Consider the following 23,282-nt stretch of genomic DNA (forward strand, 5'->3'; position numbering starts at 1 on the left):
TGAAAAGGAAAAAAACATAAAATAATAGAAATAATAAACAACACGTTTAAAAAAAAAAAAACATTAAATGAGACCTTTCTCTGGCAGTGGTGTAAATATGTCAGAATTACAAAAATCAACCCTGACACTTGGAACAAACAATATTCTCTTTAGCATGCATTTCAGTTGTGTTTTTAGATTATATACAACCTTATAAATCCTTATAATGGAGACTATACTGTACTCAAGTCCTCTAAACAAGACACAGCAGACAATTGCCAACACAGCCTTTCCTTTTGTGATCTTAAGGGATAGCTCTGATTCCCTCCACGCTGGCTGCTGTCTGCATTGTGTTGTAAATAGCGTTCACACAGTAATTGCTTAGGAGAGTGCCAGTGATTGCCTTGTGAATTCAGTAAATAAAAGCCAGTCGTCTCTTCCCTCACGACTCTCTGTGCCTGGTTTATTGCATTACTCATCTTTTAGTCTTCCCTTATATATTAACCCCAACCCTGAAACGGGTTTGGAGAAGGATGTGGGTGCCACCATGTACTGCAACATAGTAAGATTTTTAACTATTTTTTTTTCCAGAGTAAGGGGTTGAAAAATCCTTCACACAGATCATAAGAAAGGGGATTTAAACAATGTTCCAGTCTTTCATTTTAATGGGCTTTATGAATGCCCCTCAGCTCTAACAAAGGGATAAAACTCCAGCTTTGAGCAATTTAACAACTTCACAAATCACAGTGTGAAGTACTTAGCAACAGAAGTGAGATGTCATTTGTAACATCCTTGCCGTGCTAAAACGGAAGCCCTGCCTTTCCACCAGATAGGTCGTCAGCGAGGATTTGGTTAATAAGCAAAAAGAAAAAGAAGAAAACATGATGATGAAAACATGTAAAAGGAAAAAGCCGTGCAACTCCTCGTCATTTGCACATGACAGCATCAGCGTAGCGAGAACAAAAAAAAAAAACCCTACTTCTTCTCCTGTTTGAATTCCATCTGCATAATGTGCCACTTTGGCCAGCGCTATACTGTAGTAGTGGTGCTCCTAGCGAAGAGTGCCTACACAAGAGTGGCTCAGATGCGCAACGCCTCGGATATTTAATGAAATGGGAACAAAGCTAGAGGAGGGAAATGATTTAAATACAGTGAGCGAGGCTGCTGAACTATAGGGGAGGTGCAGTGGTCAGGAGAGCCGCGCCTCTTCTCAGGAGAAGGACAGCATGAGATGAATCACTTACAGGGACTGCTTCAAACTCTCATAAATCAAAGCTGGGGATTAAACATGGCGCTCTCCTCCTGAACTGACTTAACTAGCTTTGTGGCAGAACACTCACACACACACACACACACACACACACCACACGGAAACACAAACAGTTTGCGAAAACAAATGTGTAGGGAAAAACGGATGAAATCAGGGGGAAGGACAACAACACCATTTGGCGGTGCAATTCATTCTTATCTGGCCTAAACTGCAAGTAATGATTGTACCAACCATAGGATTTGAGTCAATATCAGTCAAATCTAGATGTAGATTTATAGTAATTCATATTGATTGACATTATTGCCCTACAAAATCCATTACCACACCTTGACAAAGTATCTTTGATATTTGCCATTTTGTATGTTGTGCATTGTGTCATAAGCCTTCTCTTCCCAAAGTTTTTGTCACTTGAAGGGACACACACATGCTCCAGTATGATATGTTTAGAAAATATATTTCCTGCTTTTTGTTACAACTAGTGTGGTTGCAAAGAGCACAATTAGGCAAACATTTGCTGACAGTCTGAGGCCCGACCTCAAATTCCCTCTGATGAATATGTCACACCACTATCCAGATCTGCTTCCATCTGCTACTCTGGAGTGGCATCTATCCATAACCCTTTGCATTCAAGAATGGCTATACTATGAGCAGGAAGTCAAATATATTCCTATTCCTTTATATATTAGGCATTCTTCTCTAACATTGTTTACGGATATTTCTGAACCCCTATTCAATTCTCTTGGAGATAAACACAGATTCCCTGCTCAAAGTTGTAATATACACAGGAGAGGAGGAAATGTTTACCATATTTACAATGACAGCCACAAAAATTAGCACCTAACTAACTGTGGTTGAGCTGTATCAATCTCTGCAAGTCCCCATTATTTAACCACAAAAAAGCAACCATCTCGACAGTGGCCATCTCATGATGACAGCAACATAAATATTAGCCTTTATCGTTCCCAGCAAAACGTAAAGATTTCAACGGAGAGCTATAGAAATTCATTTTTAAAGGATCATGATGAGGCTTGTGCCAACATCAGGAGGCAATTTGAGACCCATTGATATTGCATGGTGTTTAATTTCTGGTACTGTGATCATCAGCAATGAAACACAGACGCTGACCTTTTTGGGAACTATTAATCTTGGTAGCCTTGGCCGTTTTTAAGCAAACAGAACTGGGCCTCCACTCTGTCCATCCAATTTCCCAGTGCGTAAATTGGACTGCCGCTCGCACAATTCTCTATTCATTACTGGGCTCCTGAAAGGAAGCACAGAGGTGGCCGAGCAGTTCCCTTCTTTTTTTCTCTGTAGGTGTGTGTGTGTGTGTGTGTGTGTGTGTGTGTGTGTGTGTGTGTATTTGGGAGATTGCATGTGTGTTGTGTGTGTGTGTGTGTGTGTGTGTGTGTGTGTGTGTGTGTGTGTGTGTGTGTGTGTGTGTGTGCGTACTGGCTTCTAGCAGGATTCCCTTGCATCAAGGCTCCTGATATACCCTCCCCTCACTACTCTCCCCTTAAACCCTTTTTGTTTTGGACAGGGCTGTATGTGTTTGGACTGAGGCTAGCCGTCCTAATTGAAACACCGTCTAATCAGGCTCATTACCATTTTCAGCAATTTGCACCACCAAAGATGCTTATTAGGTAACTGTGTTTAATACAGCGCTCTTTAGAAAACTAACTGTAATGAGCTCTTTAAAGTCAGTCTTGAGCATGATTATGCCGCCGAAGTGTTTGCAGGGCTGAGGCAGGCTGCTGGATTTAGTCGTGTGCAATGTCATAATTAAGCGCCACGCACTGCTCTCTCTCTCCCCACTACAACACAATGGCCTCCACTGAAGCCGGAGAAAAAGCTTGAAAAATATTTATAATTACTGATCATTACAGGCCCGGGATTTTCATCTGTGGATGTAAACATAATTACGAGAGCTTCTGCTTTCATGCTGCACTCACACCCGCACACACACACACACACACACACACACACTCAGACTCTCAGACAGGGGCTCGCTATGACAACCATGCAAATACTGGGGACAGACATTAATTACGCTTATAAATAAAAACAAGTTCATATTCTTCTAATAATCTACAACTGCAGTGTTTCCGCTCTTTCACCCTCCCCACACAGGCTCTCCACTCTGCTGCCTACCAGCAGGCTGGTGTGATTCTAATTCAATCTGTAGTGGTAATCGTTATGGCAACTGAGGCCCATTCATCTCACATATCAACTTAAAACCCGCTTAAACTCAATTTGAGGATCCATATATTAGTCATTCGGATGATCGCTTTAAGCCGGAAGCCGTCATTTAGCCCCTCATTTGAAACAAAATCAGTCAATGTCCCTTTTACTACCTCCCTGACTAGCTGCTCTTTACGTTTGGCTGCACAGCCTTGTCACACACTGTCAGAGGGCTGGGACTGATACTAAGGACTGAAAGCGACAGTGCTTCTCTTTCAGACAACACAAATGGAATGACCACCTGACCATCAATGCTCGGCAACGCCACAAACCTGCACTGTCACTCTTGCCTCTTGGGTATAGTAATTAAATTAAGAGCTCTAAACAAGATTAATCAACTAATTACCCCCAAATGCATGTCAAAGACAAAACAGGAGTCCACATCGTTAGTGTTTTGGTTAATTGTCTGAACTTGAAAGAGAGCGAGTGTGAGAGTCAGGAAGGTTGTGTGAGAGAGAGAAACCTGTGACTGAAACAATGCTTGTAATAAGAGTAATACAAATGTGCCAAAAGCGCTTCATTTAGATCAGCCTTAAGCTCACAGGCCCAGCATGTTATTCAAGGTGCACAGTGTGTGAATGTGTGACGTTAGCAAAGCTAGCAACAGAAAGGGGTGGGGTGTTACCTGAAACATCTACATACCGATGGTGGAGGCCTGAACTACAAGTCAATTTTCAGTACGCTACATCTGTGGCGTCGAGGAAGACCAAGCTGTGTTTCAGTAGTGTGAAGGCCACTTCTAGACACTCCTCTCTAAAGTACCATAACCATTCTACGCGATTGCGAACAACTCCCGACAAGCAATATTTTATCCCTTCATTATTTAAGCACTCTACCTTGTCTACACCTGTGTTGGATTGATCTGGCTTGAGGTGTATTTTCCACATTAGCTAAAAGGCTTGCATCATCTCAGTGCTCCAGTGCTATCCCCATCTAATAAGCCTGGTGGTGGTGGTGGTGGTGGTGGGGATTCTAACTCCCATCTCCTTCTGGGTTTGAGCTCAGCCACGTCTCCAAAGGCTCTCTGAGCAGCACTGTGGAGCCAAGCCAGGGGCACTCAGCTGTGAACACTCAGCTTCCATGTGCACTGTCCACATATCTACATGTGCAATTTACTCCTGTAGTGTTCAGCACTGATCTGGATGTCATATTTCCTACCTAAATTAACACATTATGTGGCTGTGTGTCAGATCTGACTCAAAATATCAGTATCTGTGTTCTGTGTCAGTACAGATATAATACATACATTAGGGATATATAATGGTACTTCACAGATACAATGAAATAATTCTTCTGCATGGAATCTTAAAAGACTGATATATATATATATATATATATATATATATATATATATATATATATATATATATATATATATATATATATATATCCATTCAATTCATATTGACCGTTGTCAAAATGAACACATCCACTGTGCATATTTCAAGGTGCAGTGTTCACTAGGAATAGAGTTGAATGTTGAGATGCTGCCAATCAGCTGGGGAGTTAAAACAAGAGTCGACAAAGGAAGGGGGAAAAAAAATCCCTCAAACAAAACAGAAACAAAAGGAGGGGTGGTGGTAGCAAGGGGAGCACAAACGCAAGTCAATCCATGCAAAGCAGAGGGCGAGACAGAGCGACCGTGAGAGACAGAGGGGCGAGTGTAAATTCATACGGCGCACTTATCTTTAATATGGTTGGCCTGTCAGTCAAGCAGTCAATTTCCCCGTGACAAGGCCACTCTTTGTAAATCACGGTAATATTCATGATGCTGTTCTCAGGGAAGACACAGTCGAAGCCCGCTGTGACAGAGCTGTAATCATTTCAATCTAGTAAACACCGATTACGCCTTTCAAAGCAGCTGCCTCCTCCTCTGATACGATGCTCCTGCCCGCGATCTCGCTGCTAGCGATCCACCACCTCAGGCACAGCGCGCCTCAGGGGATTGGGGGAAAGCCAAAGGGCCTGGAAGACCCACCACATGCATGAGAGTCTGAACTTAAGCACCTCAAAAAAAGTTAAATGCCAAACAAGACTTTCCCTAGCCATCCATGCTGTGACTAGGACCAGTGAAAGGAGAAAGTTGCCCAAAGTTGTTGGAAGTTATCGCTTATGGCTGTGGTGCCACTAAAGAGGGGTGAGGCTGTATCTGTGTTTTGGTTTCACAGCGACCAACACAAACACAAATAAAGCACACACCAAGAAAGAACAAATCGCCCATGTAGTCAGGAAGGTATGAAAATGCAGAGACAAACATAAAAACATTCAAGCAATGCGAAGCCATCTGCTTTGTTTATTTTCTATTTTTTTCTATCATTTAATTGCCAGCATTACACCGAGCAGTTGTTTCAAGTTCATTGGCAGTTACTCAAGATTTCCTTTTGAAAACATAAAGTCAGTCAGCCAGTGTGTCACCACAGTGCAAGTGCCCATTACAGAGTGACACCACACTACAACACTTTCTGTCAGCGTTGGCCGAATCTCACTCCTTTTTAACAATGACACAGAGAGGGCAAGATAAGCCTTTCACCTCCTCCATGGTCATCTATCAAAATAAATAAAATGAGCTAATTAGTTAGCCAATAACCAAGGCGCAATTCACATTATATTGTGTTAATTATAAATCATTAAACACAGTGTGCTTTCTGATATTAAGTGGCTGGTAAGTACAGCAGATGCATCATATTTCAAGAGTGCACAATGTATGTGAACATGACAGCAGGGAGAGTAATGACTATCCATTATCTTATATTGCTCGCAATAATAATTTTCGAGTGTCTCATTCCACGAAGGGTGTTCCATCAGATGCCGTCAATGACGGCTTTTCCTGCGTAATCCAGAGTCACAATTTAAAGGTCGTTAGCAGAATTGAAGGCACAAGGAGCCTGTGTGACGCCTCTCTATGAGGTCTTGAACTGTCCTTGTCTGAGACGTTTTATATTGTGAAAACTAATAAAATGACATACGGAAGGAAATATCATATTATCATTTCAAATACATCTTTCTGTATTTTTCCAGAGCCATAAATAAAAAAAAAAGCCATAAAAACACAGAGGTATACATATAGGGACGCGCACCCATTCACGCGCGTTTCTGAACCCAAAATTCCGTATCTATGTGTTACAGAGCGAGATGAGATACTGCACAAGAGGATGTGTGTTGGAGTGGCATGTTCTGTCAGCTGCAGCCCCAAAGCTGAGCCTTTGCAACCAATTCCTGAGACTAATTCTGAGAGAGGAGGCAGATGTCTATCTCCTGTCAATCATTCTTCCACCTCTCTAACAGGCCCCTCAGCCACACACACACTGTTGACATGAAACAGAGAGAGGAAACAGGGATGGCATGTACTGGTTGCGAGAAATTCAATGCACCTGTGGTGACTCCAAAATGACCAAATTCTGGTGATTGCCAAGCGACAGGCTTGGATGCCTTTCCATTCTCACAGCCAAATACACAAAGCAGGCTTTGATATGTTTTCCATCAGTTACATCTAAATAACTGTAAGAGAAAGCAGATGTTTCAAAAAAGAAGCACACAGGGTCTTGTCTGAGAGAGTCTTTGTGAGGTAGAAGGGACTGGCACGATCGTTTGCTTGAAGGCCATTTCTATTACAGTGGGTGTAGTGGTAGGTCTTAAGGAGGGGAAAGCCCCACTTCAGAGCCCTCCTACCTCCACTGCCACATCTGAGATTAAAACTTCAAACTCCATTACAGATTAGACACTCACTTTCTTTTTTTCCCACTCACTTTTTTTTCTGAGATGGATTTCTACCATTCCATTTTCCTCTAGACATCATTTGATGAGTGAGTTGGAGATACAAGCCCTCTATACCTAAAACGCTCTCCGCAATTGCTGAAGCACAGATATGAATCATCATCATTATGCAAATCGCTTATACATAATACCTCTTGTCATTTTTATCAGACTCTGTAGAGCAATACGATTAATTTAGTTTGAAACTTCCTTTAGATTTCTCTATTTTTTTTCTAAAACCGTGGTCAAACCTTAATGGTGGTAGCACAACAGTTTAGCGCTACTGCATGTTAATTTCAATCCTGCTTTCCCTGTCACTACAGATGACTTCTATTGGAAGCATACTGTATTTCATGTCAGCAAACCCTGGGAATGCTACAAAAGGTAGACAAGGGAAAGGGTGCTGATTTTTTGATGGTGCTTCTTGCTCACATGTCTGGTGAGGTGGGGTTTGAGTTGAGGCATTGTCTGAGTCAGTCTTGTGTCTCTCTGTATAGATATATCAGCCAGGATGTGTTTGGACACTGGCTGGCGAATGTCCTCCATGCCACCAGGACAGTCGCCCTGTGGTCCTCCTGCAGAATCCGAAAGCGAGCTGCTGGCAGCGACTCCAGCTCAGCGAGCAGGTCCACCACGCCTTGAATAATTCATACTGAGGTGGTGTCATGAGAGAGGAGCCTCTGCAGCAATCTCTCTCCGGCAGATTTCAATGTTCACACTCAATTGATTCCTGCTCTAATACATACGCCACATTTTAACAGAGCGCTAACACTCTCATTTGACGAACTCTTCACCAATGGGGGAGGCGGTGGAGTAGAAATAACGCTATTCCCCCCCAGTCTCAGTATCCATGCAGTGTACTTCACTGTAGTTCACCTGTGGAAGTCAGTGGCTTAGTACAGCTCCCCTCTCATTTGCCTCCATACTTGGCTTCCACGTCCATTGTGGCCATGAAAGTAGTGGAGAAAATATATCTTGAGAAAAACCTAACCTCAGAAGCCCTTTGAAGCACAGCACATTATATCTGCTAATCTTCACTGGAACTCTAGATACAAGAGTGGTGTTATAAACTGGCCAGTGGGTCGCTATGGCTCTTCAGTGTTTCTGAAGACAAGTATAATGAGCCACAAGAAGTACCTTAAGTAAACTAGAAAACATGAGAAACAAAAGAACGGGGGTGGGGGGGGGGGGGGGGCTGACATTTAATGTTAGCACATTACCGTTGTGGAGGAGACACATATCACCTCCCACACACTGCAACACAACTAGCTACAACTGCTTCCACCTGTTTACACCTGCTATTATAGTATCAAATTAAAAAGAGCTTCTATGAAAGTGGATATCAGTTGCAAACAGATTTGTCGTAATGGATAAAGAGAGATATACAGGTGTATCAAATCACAAACATCTAAGCTGTCAGCTTTTCAGTCTTTCTTTATCTAAAGAATGCTGTAGAAACAGATACAGCAATAACAGCCTTTCTTTATGTCACATCAATGCCACACTCAAGCAAGTCAGCCAGGCTACAGAACAGGCTGACGTGGCGAGCGATAGCCTGTGCCATCGCTTTCTCTCGCCATAAAGGCGCCGGTGCCTGACAGTGTGGCTCTGGGGTAAAGTGTGTTTGAGGACGAGCCCTGGGCTCCCCGCGGGATCACTTACACACATGAGGGGAGCAGAGCTGGAATGGGCGACCTCTCTACATGAAGGCTCATTGACCAAAACCCACTCCTCTCCCTCCCTCCCTCCCTCTCTCTCTCGCCGGCCCACACGTTCCCAAAAGCCATAATCCCCACATGGACGTCTCCACTGAGGAAAACGGCGAGGCTGCCGGGAAGGAAAGGGAAGAGGGTGAGGGCGAGGGAGGAGATAGGAGAAGAAGTGGAGGAAAGGAAGCAAAAAAGGACAGGAAACACAGCAGTGGGTGTCTTAAGAGCCGCTCACATTCACCATTAATCTGCTTTTCACCGCTCCTTTGCCAGTTAATGGCACCAGGCAAGCAGTTATTTGATTTACAAACCAATAGGCATGGGCCTGCTGCAAATTAACAGATTACCTTGCTCACTGGTCCGATTCAGGACTGTGATTACTTCACACTCTCAATCCATTAGTCACAATGGAATACAAGTGATTGTGTGTGTATATGTGTGTGTGAGAGGGGGTATGTGGGGTGTTGGGGGTTGATAATGATGATGTGATTTCCTGTTAACACATTGTTGATGTAATCATTGCAAACATCTGCTCTGTGGGAATTTGTGTATGGATTTATGTTGCCCAGGGAAAGAAGGAAGGCAGCACTAGAGAGATTTGGTCTACTTCAGATACTTCATATGTGTACGAACAAGCATAAAGTAGGTCATATTCTCTCTTTTTTTTTTGTTGTCCATCCGTAATTCGGAAACGCGTTACACTGCTACGGTAATCACACTTGCAACGTCCCTGTTTAAAATTCACCATTCAGGTGTCCTTGAAGTAGAAACAGAATCTTGGTTGGAAAAAAAAGACGAGCCATACAAGCCAAAAATAAGTCTTGTTTGTTTACAGTGCCGCGTCTCCCGAGAGCCTTCTGTGGGCAGTCGGCGGTGGCTGCTGTCCTCTCGAGGCAGGCGCGCATTCCTTCAGAGGACGCCTGCGTCTCAGGCTTTTCTTCCTCACTCGGGTGCCAGACGGCCATGTGTGATTTTTCTCCACGAGGTGCTCAAAAAGAGAGAAAGAACAAGGAGAGGGGAAAAAGAGAGAGTCCACTGAAAGCGTGCAACTCTACCCCACGTCAGCATCTCCGCTGGTGTTTGTGTGTGTGTGTTGCAAGATAGTTGTGCACTGTGAAACTCGATCCCTGTGACTCACAGCGTTGCAGCAGACACAGTTTTAAACCAACGTTGCCAGAAGTTTACATTGTAAGATGTTGCCTGTAAATTTACATTAAATAAGGCTCTCATTCCACAAAGCAACTAGCTGTTATCCACAGCATCCCTTCCTCCAACTAAAGAAAAAACGCTGGAGCACTTGGTTTCATGCTGGTGTTGGCATGGAGCCAAGAGCTGTTCAGCAAATGTATATACTTCACATGTAAATTAGATTAATACATAAAACACTACAGCATAATCAGCTGTAAGAGAAAACAGGAACATAAGCCATGCTTTAAAACAGCACGCCTTCTATAAGGGCAAGTTTTTCAGATCTTCTCTGACTAAATTCTATAAATACATTCCCTATATATGTTGGGCTCCTGATAGTTGTTCTTCTGGGCCTACCTATGTCCTCCACTGCGTGACGCTGCCCCCATACACTTGCGTAACGAAAACATAAAGAGTGGAGGGAAGTGGGTTTAAACTGTAATTCAGGGCATGCAAATGAAACCTACAATTTCCATAGTTTACTGCAAAGTTGCACCAACTTTCCGTGTGCTGGGGGGGGGGGGGGGGGGGGGGTAGAAAGTAGACAGATTGAGATGGTGCTTGTGCTTTTCCATTATACACCTGGTGGGTGTAGGTACAGGACGGCTGTCAGCCGCATTGACACCACACCTCCAATCTCTTTGTGCAAAAAATAAATAAATCAGCTCAGGAAAAGAGATAAAAACAGTTGGGCTTGTGAAAGCGTTGCCGCTCTAACATGCATGTTCTCTGTCACTATTGTGCCTTTGATTAATCTGATGTGAAATCATAATCTGCTGTCATTTTATGCCAAAAAAATGTTTTGTTCTCACGTTATGTTGGACATCCCTGAGGCTGATGCTTTTGTGAATAACTTTTAAGTCTACCACTGAAGGACAGCAACCCTGTATGTCCAAGAGCAAAGCACTGTGCATCGTCCCTTAATTACCTAATAAATGAATAGCAATTAGGGTCTCGATAGAGGATTAATGGGAAAATTAACAACTTTCTGGGAAAGACAAAAGGAGAGGAGGGACTGCCTAGACCTCGATCTAACTTTCTCCTTCTCCTTCAAGGCTTTGGAGGTTTTCTGCGGTCACTATTGAGTGCTATTCAAGAAAGAAGGTCAGCTCCCAAACCAAGGCCAGACAAAAGGTGAGATGAGGCAAGCGAAGCAATCTTTGGTCAATATGAAACAGAAAATCTCCCCACAATACTGACATGAAAGTTACTGAAGTGAGGTGGCTGTGCTTATCAGTGGACTTTTACAGGAGAGGGAGATTGGTTCGCCCACCGGCACACAATACATTGCGCAGAGCTCTTCAGCGCGGCTGCATTTTTATAAAGAAAATGCCTAGCTAACACACTTAAATGGATCCCACTTCGAGTTTGCAAACGCAGCAAACTACAAGCTCATTACACCACATGCAATTCTTCAGTCTTGCATGCACTTTATCAAAGAATTTAAATATTTTTTATTAACATTAACAATGCCTTGTTAATTGTTGGTACAGTACTACAGATATGTATTACTAACAAGTCTAGTACTAAAGGGTACTACAAACTTTTGCAGAGCAACTAAAAATGCTGCTGTATGAGTGCTGGGATGCATGCTGAGTTTTTTCCCTGAAACTCCATGGCAGGGGCTTGACATAGACAGATCTCTCTCTCCCCTCTCTCTCCCCTCTCTCTTTCTCTCCCTCTCTTCCCCTCCTAACTCTTTCCACGCTCTCTCCCCCTTCCTCCCATCTCCCCTGCCCAAGATTATGCTTCTTCACTGCCAGGACCCAGCTGTCATCCCGGTATTGATTTGACAACAGAGACAAAAGGTATAACTCAAAGTTAATGCAATTGTGAAGACAAATGCTCAGCTGAGCAAAAAAGTCAGAGAAAACAAGCGGCCAGCGCCTTGACAAACACGCCGAGCCGAGCAGCGTGAAGCCGCTGGCCTGCGCCGGCACCGTGCACAGCGCGGGGGCTGCGGAGGTCTCCATGAAGGAGAGAGCGATTTCTGCCGCATGTGAAGAGTGAACATCAAAGACTTCTAACCTCCGTCTCCGCGACCGCCAGCATACTTTGTTTATCAATTCAACGCGCCGGTTAATCAAGTGGCCATACAACCCGCACCAAAGAATGCCATTTTAACCTTCTGCATCAAGCCGCTGATAAAGATGAATAGCTCTCATTTAAATACCACTTTTAAATCCCGCATTTAAAACCCGCATTTCCGTGAGGGAGACGTCTGCAAGCGCTCTGTCAGAGTCAAGATCATTGCTGTTGTGTAATGATGATAGACATTGGCCACGATAGGAAAGATCTAACATATCACTTATTGCACTGACACACTTTCCTTATCAACATCAATTCTACACAATAGATAGGTGGTTACCCACAATATGGTGCATAATTTCTAGTTGCATGCACAATCCCATAGACATGACTCAGTCGTGACAGGCTTTTAGCATTGTGATGTGCTGGTATCAGTATATCACATCAGGAAGGACCCACATCTTGAAGCCTTCAGCAGCACCTCCACTGAGGGGGGGGGGAGTTAGCTGTGTCTAATCCAGGGGGGAGGCAGTCGGCCGACAGGGAACCAAGGGTGAGAGTGGACAACCAACATGATGTTGCGGCCAGAAACATCTCCTGGTATTACAGGACACGTTGAGCAGCATCTGAGCAGAAACCCTTCCAGTATACACCTCCGGATAGTGCCAGAGGAACTAAACTAAGGAACCGGAAGGAACTATTCCAACGATCCTGAGTGCTCGGTACTGGGGCCAAATGCACCAGCTGGATGTACAGGAGCTGAGTGTGAGCCCCCGTGCCAGACTCCGCCATGTCCAGCGTTGTGATCAGTGATTTCATAGATTAGTTACACTACTTAAAGCCAGCTATTCCTGGTGGGAAGGCAAGCTTGTTCGTGCTGAGAGACTGTGAAGTGCATCACAGCAGTGCATTATTGAGTAATTACATTTGACAAGCTTAACAAAGCTATTTAAAAAAAAAAATCTGAAAAAAAAAAAAAAAGATAAATAGAGATAAATTTGGCTGAGCAAATACAGAACCATGATTTGATTACATCTTAGTTCCAGAATCGCCTAGTATGTGCTGAGTAAATATAATGCAATCTATAGACTGCTACAGTCCTACTGGAAACAAAATCCCCCTGTGAGCTCTTTGTCATTAGAAAGGCTATTACCAGGGTCAGTGTAACCTGTAAATACTCCCTCATCTCAGAAAGCCCACTGGTCAGTGCTGATTCATTTCGTGTTCACTGGATGAGGGACTCTATGAGCTCAGGAAGCACTGGTAGCCACCCATGACTGTGTCTTCATTCTATGGTTGCAACTGGTATGACAGCATGTGGTATAGACCCTTTCAAGAGAGTTCCATTATCAGCATCATAGTTGGCCCCACAAGACTTCCTTTTTAACATTCCATATGTTATCTTAATGCAGAGGAAGTAGATTGGGGCCCAAATAGAACGTTCAAGCATTGTTTTTGTTTACCTTGTTGAAAGGGTCTATTGGATTCAATTTGTTGGTTGGTTAGTATTTTATTCTTTCTTTCTGCCATCCGTTTTTTACTGTTGTCATTGGGTGAATATGAATGTATTTAAAATTAGCAGTATCCATACTGGTATACTTTAAAAAAATAACAGCCCACAGATGGCAGTCTGTACATCAGACCCAGATCCTGGGTGTTATAATCGTTTGTCACCCCAGAGATGTTCAGCTTACACCTAACCCCAGCGTGGGTGTGTGGTTTATTTGGCCTATGCTCAGATGGTGCAACAGGTGTAAATTCGGTGTCTGGTTACCCTGCAGTAAATCCAGCTGATGCATCATGCCTCAGGTGTTCAATGCATTAAAGACCACACTTTGTTAATAAAAACATTGGTTTTTGGGAATGATTGCTTTACAATGTGCAAGAAATCCATGAAAGGCAAAGGTTCAATGCAAAAGTTCATGTACATTTCTGAAGTTGCACCCAAAAATATTTGTATAGGCCTTCACAAAAGCAACATTTAAAAGTAACCTATGAAAGAATGCAAAAAACAGCTTTGGTTAGGATGACTTATTGTGTCCATTGAGTAAAATGTTTTTTTTTTCAAGTCTGTGCATCCTATTTTATAAATAGTCACACTGTCAAATACACACATACACACAAATATACACATATAATATAGTTGCTGTAGATACAGTTCTGCCTGATGTTCCTCCTAGACGAGAACCTTGTCTATTTAAACTGAACGACAACAAGGTCACAAGAGCCTAAAGGAACATCCACACTCCATTAAGTGCATACTGTACCACTGTACAGTTATTTATGCAGTGAGGTAACGATTGCATCAGAATGTGCTGTATTTGCATCCTCCGTATTCACCCAATTAAAAGCTAATTAATTAGATACAATTCTATTACTGAACAAATCCCTCTCATCAATATACACCACCTTAGGTCAGCCACTGCTCAAACGTGAATTGCTTTCTGCACTGTGGGGCCCTAAAAATAGCAGAGTGGCTTCAAAGTATTTAAAAAATTAAACCAAGCAAAGGAACTCAACACAAAATGTCGTTGCAGACAAAAAAAATATCACTGCCCTCAAATCTAAGGCTTGATTTTTCACTCTGTTTTGATTTTCACTCTGTTTCAACACTACTTTAAGTGAAGACTTCAACACTAATCTATAATGCAAAGTCTACATTCAGTTATTACATTAAATGTTTATTTTCTCTGGCAAAGTGATGAGAGCTAGATGTTTTGAAAGATAAGGTGACAATTTTAAGGCAAAGAAATCAAGTATAGTGAGAGCAGGAACATCTTTAATTGGCTTTCCTTTTGCAAAGAAAATTCTAGCTGAATTTCAAGGTGAATATTGAATGAATGATGTGGAAGAGACTATACAATTATAAAATAGCCTACTATTTAATGACTGAAAAACATAGGCAGAGGATTTGCATTTATTGTTCTATACAATAATTATTTGACGAACCTGAAAGCACATAACTTAAATGTAGTTAAATTAAAATAATAACACCAGTGATTCAATAACACCTGAACAGAACACTTCCTCCTTTAAAAATTCTCCACTGAATAATGGAGGTTGCAGAAGGGATAACAACACATACCTTCCATTTATCTCTTTTAGTCTGACAAATACACACACCGTTGATGGATGGCCAGTCAGTAAGGAAAAGGAAATGGCCATTCACGCAGGTTACATCAGTTTAATTTAGATAGAATGGTTTGGCCCAGCGCAAAACAGATACACCCACAACACAGTGAATCAGGAGGAGGCGTAGACCTGGCGTGGGGTTAGGGCCAGCGCATGGCATAGCCCGCTGTCCATTTAGAGCTGCATTAGATTACAGTAACCGCCGGAGTTGCGCACCCGGCTGCCCGTCACTTAGGCTAAATAAATGAGCCGAAGATTCCGTGCAAGTACCCGCAGGCTAAAAGAGGTTTGGAATCCGCTGTCCCTTATAGCGCGGTGACGTGGCACGTGCTATTTTCGGAGGACCGAGTTGAGAAGAGGCTGCTGCGAGTGTAACACTGACCCACCTGCCCTCTGACCTAGAAAAGCTGCCTAGGGCCTCTGCTTGCTCCAAAAAAACAAAACAAAAAAAAACCTATGTTAAAATATTTCTGGCACCAACAGTACCTTGGAACGATCACATGAACGAAACATTTAAGTTAAGGAAAATATTTAATTCAAAGCTGGTCAAAGGTAAGAGGGGGACATATGGATCTGATCAGGCTTCATCTATGTGCAGATGTTACTAAAGCTTAAATCTTTGATTTGCCATTTAGAAAGTGTGTGTGTGTGTGTGTCATGTATCGCATTACTCCTATGTCCATGTGTGTGTGTGTGCAGTGTAGGTGACTGTGTGTCTGAGAATGTGAGTGTGTGTGTGTGTGTGCGTGTGTTTTCTGTTCTTAGCTTGGAGCAGATAGCTGCACACAGAGATCACAGGCTCTTTTTCTCTGGTGCGCTAGTTTCCTCCAGTCTGCACGTCTCCAGTCATCTGTCACTGGTTTACATACGAGCTATGACACCTCCTCTCTCCGTGGGAACCCATTGTCACCGCATGGTCGGCAGCTGAAGCCGGCTGGGGTGCTGCGTGGGTCTCCCCCAGGTACCCCTGGGGAGGCACATTAGGGCTCTGTGACAGACTGACAGGCACACTCACACACACACACACACACACACACGGCACAGGCTACCGAACACACACAAGTGCGCTCATGCACACCCACATCCTCCCTAGGCGGAGGTGACTTTTTGCATAAAGCGCTGACTGGCTCTACATAAATTTCAGCAGACACAAAATTATTTTTCAAACCCACCCCCTAGCCTATGAAAATATACAACTTCTAAAATGAATAATGGAAACAGCAAGACAAAAAAGGGCGCTTCAGGGGAACTTTTTTAAATATATGAGAAAGGCTAAAGGGTTCTCTCGGTACAGAGCCAAGCCAGGCTCATTTGTACCTAGACAATCTGTAAGATTTAAAACAAGCATATTTTCAGCAGTAGTGCATGTCTATAGGTTGTGCAACATTGCTTAACAGCTTGGCTGTTTTTCGACGAACTGTGATGTAAGCTTAACATCCATGTTAACATAGCCCTTCCCTGGGAATCCTGGAGTATGGAACTCTGGAGTGGCTATTTTGGACTCTGCAGAGTCAACGTTAGTCCCTGAGGTGATTTCATGATAATGAGCATAAAAAGTTGTCAGCCCTCATAAACCTCCCGGATGATGCTGAACTCTCAGCGAGAGCACTTCCTTCTCTCGTTTTCTCCTCCTTCTCCTCATCGTTCTCCTTTTTTTTCTCTCCATTTTAAATTAATCCAATTCCACGTGGACACTTAAGGGTGACCGTCAAATAGGCCAAACGCAAATCACTAGGTTTCTCTGTAGAGTATCACTGTCTCAAAGAAATTGTTGCTTGGGTAAAAAAAGAAAAAAACCTGATGGGGGGTGAAAAGCAGGGTTGTTTCAGAGAGCACACACTCCCTCTTTGCGGACTAATGCCCACTGATGCTCTTGAAGAAACGCTTTCACTTTTGCAGACTCATTAAGTGCTATTCACAGACTGACCACAGGCCAAGGCACGGCACTGATCTTCTCCACGGCTCCCAGAGCCATCATTTCCTCTCGTTTGTTCTACCAACAAGGATGAAATGATGAGAGAATAAGCTAGAGAGTCTTCTGACCTAGAAAAAAAAAGAGAAAGAAAAGAAGAAGAAGGAAAAAAAAACTTGAACTGTTTTTAGACGGCTGATTACTTCACATGGCGCCGTGGCGACAAAAAAACGAGATATGATGCTCAGCTCAGCAAACAAATGTCACAGAGCTGGCCAGAGACAGACTGGAAAAAATGAGGGGGGAAATGTAGTCCTTTAACAGCCAATCTCATTAAGAGAAACCTTCAGGCTCATTTTGGAACCAAATTGCCTGTGCTTTTGTGGTGGGAAATAGGGTCAGCTTGAACACTATTTTAAAGGAGGAGAAGGGGCTGGTTAGCGAGAGGGAAGCTGGTTCCCCCATCCCTCAAAATAAAATACATCTTCAGCCCCCCTGGGGCCTGATCATTAAGATCTATAAGAGGGCTGAGCCAGTCGGACGGTGATTCATAACTTTCCGTTTCCTCCCAAACGCTGCCAGTCAGTGTCTCACACAAATGGGCATATTTCCCCCTGAATGTGTAACACCATCTTAACACACTGGAATGTGTTGCAACACAGACATTTTGGACCAGCAACAGTAACTGTCGGTACATCACTTTCAACTAAACATAAGGCAAGCTACACTAAAAAGCCACTGTATTTACACAGGCATGGTAAAATCACTGGGTTTATTTTAGCCACACAATGTACTCTGTACATGTACATTTAGACAATTATTATATATTATCTTATATAATGCATGGACATGGTAGCATATATATATATATATATATATATAAATAGTTTTTATTATGTACCTGTGCATCTCACACCAGCTTCAAAATTCTGAATCTGAACAATATAACAGGGAAGCATACAAAATAGTATAAAAGTGTGGAGGTAGAGCTTTTAAAAGAGGGAAAAACAGAATGACTCACTGAGCAATCAGGGCGAGCGAAAGAGTAAGAGAGCGAGGCGCGGTGGACAGCCGGACAAGATAATTACGTTACGCACCATCATTAGCGACAGCCCCTCTCTGGCCAGCCGGCTGGACCAGCAACGCGCGAGGCATTTAGCCCCGGCGCCGGTCGGATCCACTCATGTCCCCGTGTCACTGCAGATGCTCCCCACCCCCACACACACCAGCACACCATCCCCAGCCGCCACCACCACCACCAACACCACCACCACGGCCTGATGCCTTAAACCTACATGGCAGTTTACCAAGCCTCCGCACTCGCCTCCCTTCACTCCCCCTGACAGGCCTCACAGCGCTCCGTTCCCCGGCACTCAAGGTTCTTTCTGTCAATGCCTGGCTGGCCGCCAACCTGTCAGCGCGCTCGGCCTCCACTGAGGATGAATGAAACGGGGAAGTTTGAGCGTCGGAGTGACGCAGAGAGCGGCGCCCATCTCCTATGATCATCGTCCTAATTAAGATCTGACTTCTTTTATGTGATCTTTAGTAGAACATCAAAATATCAATTTGAGACAATTAGCTGGTGAATGTGATGACTCAATTCATCATTCCTGAAGGGTTTGTTTTTACAGCTAGAGACAAGAGCCAAAAACTGGCTACCACATTGAGATGTGTGACTGATTTCTGCTAGTGCATTTCAATGAGCATTTTAGAACACAAATGCTAAATTCATCACACCAATTATATTATGTAGTAAACAGCAGCTTTGCACTGCTGTTAAGAAAGATTTTCTTTTTAAAACACAAGACCTTACATAAGCACGCACACACAAATAAGCAAAAAAACATTTAGTATTCTCATCCCTCATGAAACGGTTCACTATTAAGAGTAAACTAACACACATTTTGAAGTCACGGTCAAACATTCAAGGAAAATCAGGGATGTGAAAAAAAAGATGATATCCATTGACATGACCTCGGGTTGGATTACAAAGATTCATTTCATCTGGCATGCGATAAACAGTCCTGGAAAGCATCCAGACAAATTCCTCTCGAAGTAAGGCCTTGTAGATTGAGGTGAATAAGCGCACCACCACCGACTTGTTGCATGCACAGCAATCAAGACGAGACCTGCATTGTCCAGCAAATAAGAGCCCACTGCTGGATTGCATGCTAATTATCAAGAGCCATTTCGTATCTCCTTATTCTGTCCAACTTGTAGATGAGCTGGAATCACCTTTAATAGACCATTTTCCACCGCAGGAACCATTGAGCGTGTTCCAACCCTCCTGTAGGCCCTCTTTCAGGGCCATTTTCCGGGGAGAAAGAAGTGCCTACTCTGGGATAGGTGCTTCTGTGTGGCCCTAAGACTACAGGGCAGTGCTTGCAATTAAACTTATTGTTTGACACTTATTGGCTAAACGGAACATGAGTGGAAACCAAGTACCTTTTTCCCAAAAAAAAATTCTACCAAGAATATTTTAACAGACCTTACACAACACAGCAAGGGAATTATAGCATGTAAACAAAATATCCGCTGAAGTATAGGCTTTAATTAATTAATAGTGTTGATGGTATCTTCATTTATCAAGTAATTACAGCTGACATGAAGCCATTTAATCGACTTGACCTTGGGGTAATCCTAAAGTTATCTAGAAATTCTATGCTTTTAGTGTTGTCTAATGTTTGTGCAACCACTGGAAAATATATATTGTTATTTTGTAGTGTTCAAAATTGATGCTGCAATCAAAGCTACATTAAGTAGGTCTGGTAGTTCCTACAGCACAATAGAAACAGAAAGGCTGAAGGGGCCGATCCGAGGGTCGTTCCAGTAAACGTTTGCGCCACCTGGGAAGTGCCCCAAGTTCCTGCGATGGAAAACCGCCATATGACAAGTGGTCAAATCACCACTTTGTGGGTTAAATCTGCTCACAGGTGCCCCAACATGTAAGGCTAGGCTTAGGCTTTGCACAAGAGCTTTCTGTAAGTTGCGGCAATTACCTGATGATAAAATGTGGTGATGTCTTATTCCGCGCACACCAGAATTGATTTTCTTTTTATATACCAAAGACTGCAGTGTGTCAGGAGTTGAAAGAACTCACCCATTTGCCAGGGCAGATGTAGAATTGTAGAACTGTAATAACAGTTATTTCTGGGAGATTAAAATATCTTTGATTTTTTTTCTCTTGATAGCACAAAATATTCAATAACATCTCTCAATGCCATCCCATCCTAATTTACAAAGCAGCTCCACACATTTATTCATTAAAGCACAAGAACTCAGGGCCCATTATAGGCACGAATCAAAAGCATATTTAAAGCAGGTAGTCTTGCACTGGGGGTCAATATTTGAAGGAAGCAAAATAATTATTTTGATCTCACAAATATCCAAAAAGCCATAGCTGTATTAAAAAAAAAACACGTTCTTCACGACAAGAAAGACAATCAGGAAAAGAGGAGGGAGAAAAAAGAATGTTCCTCCTAACTGACAAGTTGCACTATGCACAGCATGCCTCCATGGCATCCACTGAACTAAAGAGGAGAAAATCTCCAATCATAAAGGCCATTAGGAATCAAAAGTTTGGGATGTCTAATTAAAATGTAAACAGTGTAATGAAGACATCAGTGATTTAGCCAAACGTCTCTCCGGCAGCCACTGGGGGAATGGTAATTACTGAAGCAGATCTATGAACGTGCATGAATCTGCTGGCCGTCCAGATTAAAAGTATTACAGCTAAACCTAGTTTTGTACACCTGGGGATTGTCTATTCTAACCAATCCCCAGCAGACGCAGGCCTACTGCCTCCCTCTCTTTTATGAGTATCCAGACAGCTTTAGCAAGACTGGAGATAAAACAAAAACGACAGTTCATTGTTTGAAATGGTAGGAAAAAGGGGTCTGGAGTCGGTGCACTCCACTCCATTCAAATCCTTTAAATGACTTGTTTGACATACATGGCCTGCATTAACAACCCTTGCCGTATGCAATTCAAAGGCATTTCAGGCATCCTGCATCAGTCCAATGAAATGCCACAGAGCCACAAAGAGGAGCGAGTCAGTGAGCTGGCTAACAACAGACATAAGGAATGCACTGTTCATGAAGCATTCACTTATTCACACTACCACTTCACTCCTCACAAGACTTTCCACTTTTTGGCATACTACACTACAATAACTACTACATTACAATAACTACTTCAAACTCTATGGGCAATCTTTCTTGCTACGCCTGACACCTGTTCATAGAACTCTACTACTACAAATATGGAAAAAATACACTTTAGTCCATGTCATCTTATACACATTGGATCATTTTTATGGCAGTCTAGTTGCAATGGCTAGTGGCTATGTATTCTAATTTTAGACTTAAGTAACTATTTAACCGTGCTTATAGAACCAGGTGTCAATCATGGCATAAAAGCTGCTGATGTGGATTGATTAACTACTAGCAGATCAGTGGGCCTATTTGTGGGAGAATGTCACTCGACAAATAGTACTCCTTTTGCCATTGCCCGCCACAAGATAACATCCACAATATGAGCGGCTGATGAAAGATGGCTCTCGGTGATTGATGGGGAAAATAAAACAGTTGATTTCCTTGTAATCCATCCAATCAGCTCGCCAAATCTCTGTCCTGCTACAAACAGTGCTGTCAGTGTCACAACAGAGCAAAGCGACACTAATCCAGGCACGGCTGCACAGACAAGCCTTAGATGGACTGAGGATAGACTAGATGGACCCACCTGAAACTAGACCAGCGGATGTAATTGGCTGAAATGGAGTTTGTGCACATACACAGACTGAGCAGGTGAGTGCAGGTCCATGTTTTATGCTGAAGTACCTGTACAACACCTGCTAGTCCTCTAAAGCCCCATTACATCATCAACATCTGGGTTTATCCATGTATACCCCCCCACCATCAACGAGCACGCCATAAACCGCCATCAGCAAACATATATAAATAGACACACCATATAAAAATAATCCAAAAGAGACTCAAGATCAGGAGATGGACACATACCACCCATTCAAACAGTCACACCGTACGCTGTCAGGGAAAAATCCACAATACAGCTACTCTCTGAGTCTAAATGAGATAGTACTGTATCTGTTGGGAGGAGTATGTGTGTGCGTTTGTGCATGTATGTGTGTGTGCATGGTGATGGTAGTGGTGGGAGGGGAGGTAGTCAAAGAGGAGGGGGGAAGAGGATGTCAAGGATTCGTGGTCCTTCATCTTTGCAGTAGAGCAAACACGTCTCTCAGTATAGCTACAGACAGCTGCTTCCACTTTCTAATGCACCCCAACTTGGATCACTGGAAGAATTGTCAGCGCACAGAGAAACACACAAAGATAACAGAGCCAGCTGCCAGGAGGGGGACTGGGAAGGGAGAGAGAGAGAGCGAGAGAGAGAGAGAGAGAGAGAGAGAGCGAGAGAGAGAGAGAGAGAGAGAGAGAGAGAGAGGGAGGGAGGGAGGGAGCACTAGAGAGACAGAGGAAGAGAGAGGGAGACAGGGGGGTTATCTCTCTGAAGAAATGGGATTTGTTGTATTTGCATGAGTCTGGCTCCCTTGGGGTCCACCGCACTTTTCAGATGAAAAGCACGCAAGACAACACTTAACATATTTGCTTAAAGATGACAACCTAGCGCTGATTTCATTTGAGCCCGGCTTTGTCTGGCATGAAGCACAGGAGGGTGAGCGAGGGGAGTTGGGGGAAGGGGGGGTAGTGGGTAAGGGTGTGTGTGTGTGTGTCTGAATGAGATCTGTTACGGCGACTGACAAATGTATCCGTCTGTAAGCATGAGCGTTTCATCAATTTGAGGCAGCACTTGCCGGAGCTCCCCGAGGTGTTTTGTCCGTGAGTAACTTGAGTGCAAGTCTGAAGGTTGCTTTAATTGTCACCATTAGATTGAGATAAAAACTGTCAGTCTAATTTATACAAACAACCTGCAGGTAATGGAGATGCCGGCCAGGGCAGACTGTCTCCATCATGGGGAAAAGCGAGAGAACAAGAGAGAGAGAGAGAGAGAGAGAGAGAGAGAGAGAAAGAGAAAATGCTTTGCAGCGTGTGCGGAG

The 23,282-nt window shown here is 43.3% G+C and overlaps 1 protein-coding gene and 1 long non-coding RNA gene across 3 annotated transcripts in view; one reads left to right on the forward strand and one right to left on the reverse strand.

The window, feature by feature from the left end:
- Positions 1 to 11,342, forward strand: part of LOC121702790 — a 75,903-nt gene extending 64,561 nt beyond the window's left edge. Inside the window, exon 4 of the long non-coding RNA XR_006029143.1 lies at positions 11,193 to 11,342. This is a non-coding gene — a long non-coding RNA (uncharacterized LOC121702790). The remainder of the gene's footprint in view (positions 1 to 11,192) is intronic.
- fign (fidgetin) overlaps positions 1 to 23,282 on the reverse strand; it is a 35,599-nt gene that overhangs the window by 7,188 nt on the left and 5,129 nt on the right. The gene's annotated exons all lie outside the window — the stretch shown is intronic.

Source organism: Alosa sapidissima, chromosome 2 (genome assembly GCF_018492685.1).
Source record: "Alosa sapidissima isolate fAloSap1 chromosome 2, fAloSap1.pri, whole genome shotgun sequence".
In the NCBI taxonomy this organism is placed as follows: Eukaryota; Metazoa; Chordata; class Actinopteri; order Clupeiformes; family Clupeidae; genus Alosa; species Alosa sapidissima.